At 54.1% G+C, this 8,044-nt stretch overlaps 1 long non-coding RNA gene across 1 annotated transcript; it reads right to left on the bottom strand.

Moving 5' to 3' along the window:
• Nucleotides 1–1,727: 1,727 nt before the first annotated feature.
• On the bottom strand, nucleotides 1,728–4,992 carry LOC134522238 (uncharacterized). The gene is made up of 4 exons (XR_010072980.1): nucleotides 4,889–4,992; nucleotides 3,167–3,310; nucleotides 2,525–2,609; nucleotides 1,728–1,783 (listed from the first exon to the last, which is right to left on the bottom strand). It is a non-coding gene; the product is annotated as an uncharacterized LOC134522238 (long non-coding RNA).
• Nucleotides 4,993–8,044: the final 3,052 nt, after the last annotated feature.

Genomic DNA, 8,044 nt, shown 5'->3' with positions numbered 1-8,044 from the left:
ACAATCTCGGCCCCCGGGGAGGCGCTGGGGAAGCCCTCCCCTCCCGGGGACATGGCAGTGACGGCGCCCCAGGGCTTGATCCATGGACAGTCACTTCAAAGATGCAGATCAGCAGCAGCGGTCCTCCTCCTCTGACAGATATTCATTTCAGAGTTTGCCAGCATGCTTTGGAGACATAAAAATCAATAGAACAGAGGGAACAATAAAGTTTCATTGTTCGGTAATGAGGTAGACGGCATCTATCACAAACTCCCAAAGTGCTGCTCACTGCAAGATTCTTCTCCACTGTCTCCTCCCGGCTGGAGATAAAGAGCCTCCGGCGCTGGAGCCGGACCTCAGCTAAATAAGAGATGGGCTTAAGCTGGGAGAAATCTGAATTCTGGAAGACGAGTGTCCTTCCATGGCAGACTTTATTGCTTCCTTCTCTTGTGTGCAAGATAGTAGCAGCATCCCAGTACTCTCAATTCAAGCGCTGGAGATGGTTGCCGAGTCCTGATCTTGACCTCCAAAGGCCCCAGGAGTTCATGCAATCATTTAGTCTATTCACACCATGAGGATGTCCCCATCGTCGTTGCAGCAGGTGGCACGGCGGCGTGACAGTCAGCCTAGTGCCAAGGGACCGGCAGCGGTGGGAAGCTGTGGCTCTCTGGAGGGAAAGGAGGACACCAGAGGAGCCACCTCAAACCCTTCGGCTCCAGGGATGCTAATGCAAGTTATTAAATTTCTTGAAACTTTTGAGAAACAAGAGATGGGAGAAAAGGGCGATGTTCAAAGAGTGGTTATAGAAGGGCGGCTGGGGACGGGGAGGCTTGGAAAGGAGGAAAAGCCTGAGGCAGCTCAGCAGCGGGGCCGGAGCAGCCGCCTGCAAAGGGATGGTGCAGGAAATGCAACGAACAGACCCAAGAATGACAGGAGGAACCGAGAGAATGCAGAGATAGCAACCAGACCCAAGAATGACAGCAGGAACCGAGTTTGTCCTGAGGTGCAAAACCCTGGGTGCTGGCACAGAAGACTCCACTCTACAGCATTTGGGGGCCCACCAAGCCGCCTGGGTGGTGTTTCGGAGCACGGGGGTGGGGCTGGGGACAGCAATGGGGGTCGGGGTCTCAGCTCCAACCCCTGTGCGTCCCCTCCGGTCTTCACCAGAGGCATCACCCAGAAGAACATTTCTTCCCTACACCCACAGCAGCTTTTCAGAAGCAAGTTGTGCTTCATTTAGTGCTATTTTAACATAACTTTAAATCACCTGCTTTTTTTCTCTTTTTCTGCTGAAGAAGGGGAAAGGAGCCGCTGGCTGCGTGGAAGCGTTTATGCTTTATCCAAGAAAACCCTTTAAAAGCTGAGACAAGGCACATGCTGCAGCGTCCAGGGGAACCCAGGCTTGTCCCTTCCCCGTGCCCAAGTCCCCTGTGCTGTCACGCTAGCAGGAAGAAATCGGCAGTCACCCTTGCTGCGTATTCTGGCGGGGTTATTGTCAACTTATTATTTTTTGACTCAAAGCCAAAAATGAAGGGCATTTGCATCTTGCAATTTTGCTGTTTGCTTGTCTTGCTCGTGTTGCTGGAAATGACCTACAAGGAGCCGACAGCGGGCAGCTAGGACAGTACGGGAGTGGAAAAGAGATGAAGCTGAAAAGTTCATGTCTCACCCTAAAACATCGCACACGATTTACTTAGTGGGAAGGCAGCAATTAAAAAGCACACGGACGTTTCATTTATAGATTTATTCTGAATTTGCAGAGGTTTGTGTCATAGGAGAGCACAAATGGGAACTGGATTTCTCCCTAAAAAAAAAAAAAATATCTACAATTAAAATAAATATAGCAACCAGGTGCTAGACCTGTACATGGAGATGACTCTCATTAACATCCATGCACTCAATGCAGAGAAAGGAGCCACCTTTCCTGCCTTTCCTTTGTTTTGTCTTATACCCTGCCTTAACAACGTCATTTTGCATCTTAAAGTCTGGGGATACTTTACTGGAGGGCAGGAGAATTTACATAGACGTGATAATGAAACTGCACAAATATAATTTACTGTAAGTGGCACTGAATTATACAACAAAGAAAAGGTGAGGATCTTTGTGAAATACTGCCTCGCACCAAAAAAAAAAAAAAAAAAAAAAAAGTCCTGAGAATAATATCTTCTTAAAGACAGTTTTGCATAATTGCTCTGTACATCTGACAGGGCTGGAATATACTTTTTCTTTTAGGTGTCAAAGACTCGGCATTGACGGAAGGAGTGGTGCACTCTGCAGTCTTTGGTGCAATGCCTGGTGCATTACGCTCACGTTGCGAGCCACCTCCTCTGCGCTTATGAAATGGTTAATTTTCCAAGATAAGAAGAGTTGCTGTACAGCAATCAAATGGAAGCTAATGCACACCTAAGACTGCAGGCAGCAGCTCCCCGAGCTGCCGGCATGGCATGAAGAGTGGGGGAAAAAAAAAAAAAAAAAAAAAAAGAAAAAAAAAAGAAAAGAAACCTGAATTTTAGCTATATGAAGAAAATATTCTCCATCCACACACCTCTCTGTTCTGGTGACAATAAAACTGGACACACGCATCTGTATTGGCCCATTCTCTTCCAGCCTGATCGTAAGCACCGGAGCACCTACAAAAGAAAGAGGAAAAAAAAGCCCCGGCTTTGTCAGACGGGGGTCTCGCCTGCCTCCTTCCCAGGAATAATCTTATCAAAGTCCCTGGAGTGATTTGCCTGCATGCAGGCAGCGGGGCTTGATGGAGGAGGAGAGCAATAGGGACAGGCAGCCTGCAAATAACGTGGGTGCGGGACGTATCGAAAGACCCAGCCCTGACTCGCTGCCTGGTTGGGATGCAATGAGCCACCCGTACAGGTGCAGAACACCTATAACTTCGTTTACTTCATTGGCTTTAGATGCCCCCAGTGAAAGCAAAAGCAGAATCCAACAGTGTCGCAAACACCCAAACCCCCGTTACCAGCAAATCTCTCCTTGAAATGTTTTAGCCCATCAAAGGTTCATTTCCAAGCCGCTAGGGTTGTCCCCCGGTGCCACGACCCTGCCACCAAAGCCGGTGATGTTGTGGTGACCTATATCTCAAGGTCGCAGTTTTATGAACTTGGCAAATGTGCTTGTTATTCCTCCTCTCTTAAACACACTTCTAGGTGAAACCCCTGGAAGAAAGCCTTACGCTGCAGCTGTCTTTTGGGCTTAATCTGGAGGATTTTTCCGGTTGGACCGCCTTTCTCAGGGTACAGTGTTCTTGTTGGGTGGCATCTTCCTGGGTCACACCATTCCAAGGCAGGTCCCATCCTCTGTTCCAGGATGAAAGCAACTGGGAGCAGCATGGAACGAGAGGCTGCTAAACAAGGCTCTCACACTTCATTATCATCAGGCAAAATACAATAAAAGAGAAACGTTCGTGCAGTTAGTAATTACTGAGCACAACATTCAGCTTAGCTGCTTGGGCAGATCCCCCCGGCCCACGCGGAGGCTCCGGCAGAGACACAAAGTGCTCTTAGTTCCCTTCTTCTCCCAACGACTCTCTGTACCCTCTGCCTCGTGATTATTTATTTCTGAGGTGAGCAATTATCAACTGTAGAGAGAAAGGTACTGCAGCGTGAAGCACGGCGGAGCTGCGAGGGGCGGGGGGGGACGCCTTTCGCCGGCTGCATGTGTGCACGTACCCTGCCAATGTCAACCGATGGCACCTGCGGCAAAAGCGGGTCTTCTAAGGGCAAGTGAGTCCCCAAAGGGGGAAAAAGTGAGGGAGAACAGGGGGTTTCTCTCTTTTAGATGCTAAAACTCCTTTAGAGTCAATGGGAGGCTAAAACTGCTGCTCCACTCAAGGGGCAGGGAAAGCCCTTTGGGATGCTGAAGCATTCCCGGCCCCTGGAGCGGAGCGGGAAGGCTGGAGATGGTTCACACTGGGTGTACGCAGCCACAGCTGCCCCCAAAGGGTGTCCCACCCCCTGGGCTGATGACAGCGTGGTCACACACGGGTCATTTTAAAGCAGAGCCTCTGCGAGTGCCTCTTCCAAAAATAGCGAGGCAGAGGGACAGCGCGAGGTGCTTTATCCGCCGGCGGTTCTGCGTGGGAGAGAAGTCCCCGGGTGGCTCCGTGGGGAAGCGGGATGGGGACTGGCTTTGCCGGCAGCCCCCGGACAACCATCACTGACTCAGCAACTTCAGGCAGCAGGAAAAAAAAAGAAAGATTCCAGGAGGTTAAATTGATCGCCAAGGAGGTCCTACAAACCTGACAGCCTCCCAGCGGCTCAACTTCATTTAAGTTATTTCAAGGCAATTCCAGGAGGGCAAAGAGGAGCGCGGCACGGGGAGCCACGGCCGCCAGCGTGCGACTGCTCTTAAAGAGCACCAGCGCATTTCCCAGGTCCTTTTCTTTTCTCCTTCTTCTTCAAGGGTTAAAATTTCTTGCCAATCAAAGCTTTTTTTCCCGCCCCCCCCTCCTTTTTAATGCATGGGTGGATGTCGAGTGGGGCAGGAGCTGGCCCACAGCCAGAGCTCTGCGTTGGCCAAGCAGGAGCATCCCTGGACGAGCTGCCTTTCAGGAGGCTACAGAGTCCCCTCCCCGCGATACCAGGAGCGCGGCTATTAACTATGGCGCTGTTGGATACCAAACAAATTACCTGAGCGGCTGCTCTGGGGCACTTGGGCTGTGGAGGAAGCCGATGATGTACTATTTGCCAGATATTTTCATAGGGAGGAGATAAGAGAGGCTGGAGGAGAGGGAATCAATGCCTTTTTTAGATCTATGGTGCTTGAGGCATCTGTCAATGCTGGAGAGTAAATATTTACTTTCCAACATAAAGTCCGTATAATCACTTTTCTATCCGTCACTTACTGCTTCTGAGTGTTTCTCACTACAATGTTGATATTTGCATTAGCTACTTACACGGGCCATAAGATTCATACAGTTGTCAACCGCGTTTAGACTTCAGCTGAGAATCCCCGGGTCCTGCGCCGCAGCCGCCGCGATTGCTAACGGCAATTGAAAAGAGAAAGCTGAGATATTTCCCACAGCAAACAGCAGACGGAGATAAAGACGGGGCTACGGCATGAGGGTTATAATAATAGGCTCTCCCGTGCTCATTAGATTAAGAATCCCATCGGATCCACAGTGCACAGATACGAGCAAGAGACAGAGAGCCATACACGGTGAGGAAAACTTAAATTTGGAGAAAGGAAGGGCTATTACGCCCATTTTATTGATGGAGTAACTGAGGCACAGAAGTAGAAAATGACCTTGCTCAAGGTCAGATGCAGAATTTTCTCAGAGGATGAGGAGCTGAACCCAGATCTAGAGACTGGGCCTCAGTAAAATGCCGCAGGACCATTTCTGCTCCTTGGACACCCAAAACTGGTAGGAATTCACTTGTGCAAATGTGTTAATGTAGATGGAGAGAAGAAGCAACGTTGTTTGACCTGGGCAATACCCGTTGCTTCCGAAACTCCGGTATGGATGGGGAGGAGGGAGCCACAGACAGCATCGGGCACGGCTGATGGCTGGGAGGTGACACTACTGGGACATACCGAATGAGCCAAACTACAAGCTGCAGCAAAGACCCCAAATACCATGCAAAAAGTCTGGAATAGCAACTGCCATCTCAACCACCAGAAGCGACTCGCGGTCTCTTTGCAGGTGGAGGGAGGCCCAAGAGCCGCTGGGGCAGCTGGAGCAGCGTGGTGGCACGGGCGCCCGGCCAGGCCCCCCGTCTGTGTGACACCGACTTTGTGCTCCTGCAGGATTTGTTCCCAGTGTTTGGAACAGACTGAGTGTCCTGCGGGGTCCAGCGTTTTTTCAGGACAGAGTGTTCCTGCGGCACAGCGCCGGCCTTTGCGCCAGCTGTGCGAGCCTCTGGTGCACGACGTGTCTCGAGGCATTTCTCCTCATTTTTTCCCAGCATGGAGGGGAGGTGGAGGTTTGGGCTGGAGGGTGGGTGCTGCTGGGGAAGCCTTGGCGCGGCTCTGCCTTGCCTGGTGCCCCCCTGCCGGGCTCAGCGCCCAGGGAGCTCCTCAGCATCCCCCAAACCACGGGGCTGGGGACCCAGGGGAGACGAACCACGTCCGTGGTAACGGACAAGATTAATTCTCAAACTTTTAAAAAAAAAACCCCACCAAAACCCCAGCCAAATGAACAAACAAACATGGTTTATGGCTTAAGGAGGCCCCAACAATAAGCTTTGCTGGGACATTAATCTCAGCTTGCCTCTTTCCTGGCCGCGCTCCTGCGTACGGAACGCCATGGGCCAGATCCCGGCAGAGTTATTCCTGCTCGCTCCCACCTTGCTTCACCAGCACTAACTCAAATGGATGGAGCTCTTCGTACAAAAAGCTGCTTCTCGGTGTGCGGGTGGCAGGACGTGGCCAGCAGATCGGCGTTTGGTGCCTGCCCGCTGCTTTCCCCCCCTGCTCTTCCCTCTCTCCCCCCATCCTTCCCGCAGCGAGTGGTCAGCGTTCTCACCGCCCCGGCGTGTTGACATGCCTGAAATATCTCTGCTTCGCTTGCCTGTGCTCTTGGAAGTATTTTGCTGCTCTCTCACCTCTCCATGAGAGAGACACATTCATCTGTCAGCTTATCGGAGGAATTTCCAACAATCTGTGGCAACGTTACAAGTCTCAATCTTGCTGTAAGTACCTAAAGCCAATTAGCATACACGATGTTTGCTTCTCACATAGCGCACCAGTGGCCTAAGGGCTTTTTTTCTCTACATCATCTTTTTTTTTTTTTCTTTATTTTTTGCAGGACTGATAGCAAATAGAAGCACACAGCAGCATCTGCCCTGTATAGATGGGGCATGAGAGAGGATCCATATGGATCGGCGAGGATTTATCTTCTAATGAATCCCTCAGTTGCTTCCAGCCCGGCATAGCCGGTGGTGGAGGGATGTGGGGAGCCGGGGGGGTCCCAGTGGGAGAGGGATACGGGGAATCAGAGGGGAGGTCCCGGTGGAGGGATGCGGGGACCGGGAGGATCCTGGTGGCAGAGGGATGCTGTGAGCTGGGGGGGGTCCCGGTGGTGGGGGGATGCAGGGGGCCGTGGAAAGGGTCCCGATGGCGAAGAAATGCGGGGGCCAAGGAGGGGTCCCAGTGCCATAGGGATGTGGGGGGTCGAGGGTTGTCCCGCTGTCTGGGGCCAGAGGGATGCAGGGTCTGGGGGGGGGGTCCCTCTACATGGGCCGGGGGGGATGTGGGGTCCGGGGGGGTCCTGCTCGCCGGGCCAGGGGGATGCGTGGTCCGGGGGGATCCCACTGCCTGGGGCCGGAGGGATGCGGGGTCCGGGGGGGGGTCCCTCTACACGGGCCGGAGGGATGCGGGGTCCGGGGGGGATCCCTCTACCCGGGCTGGAGGGATGCGGTGTCTGGGGGGATCCCGCTGCCCGGGGCCGGGGGGATGCGGGGCCCGGGGGGGATCCCGCTGCCTGGGGCCGGAGGGATGCGGGGTCCGGGGGGGGGTCCCTCTACACGGGCCGGGGGGATGCGGGGGCCGGGGGGGATCCCGCTGGCCGGGCCGGGGGGATGGGGGGTCCGGGGGGGATCCCGCTGCCCGGGCCGGGGGGATGCGGGGTCCGGGGGGGGGGTCCCTCTACACGGGCCGGGGGGATGCGGGGTCCGGGGGGGATCCCGCTGGCCGGGCCGGGGGGATGCGGGGTCCGGGGGGGATCCCGCTGGCCGGGCCGGGGGGATGGGGGGGTGCCGCTGGCCGGGGCCGGAGCGGCTGGAGCTGCTGTTTCCCACGAGTGCCCTCTCCTGGCAAAGGCCGCCCCGCCACGCGTGCCCCCCCCGCGCCGCTCGCCGGACGGGGATGCAAAACCCCGCGTTTCATGGCAGTGACGCTTCACAGGGCGCGGAGCTCGGTGCCAGAAATCCCCCCGGTGGTACTTCTCTCCAGCCATACCCTTAACATTTATTCTGGGGCATAATTAATCCTTTTGGCATACCGGCTTTTTCCTGCCGAAACGCAGTTTTGGTCGCGTTGTCCTTGCCCGTGTGCCATTAGCGGGATGACGGCTGACAAACCTTGTCGTTGTCATCCCACATGCAGCGCGCCC

Source organism: Chroicocephalus ridibundus, chromosome 12 (genome assembly GCF_963924245.1).
Source record: "Chroicocephalus ridibundus chromosome 12, bChrRid1.1, whole genome shotgun sequence".
In the NCBI taxonomy this organism is placed as follows: domain Eukaryota; kingdom Metazoa; phylum Chordata; class Aves; order Charadriiformes; family Laridae; genus Chroicocephalus; species Chroicocephalus ridibundus.
The sequence above is the reverse complement of the archived record's forward strand: the minus strand, read 5'-3'. Positions and strand labels throughout refer to the sequence as shown.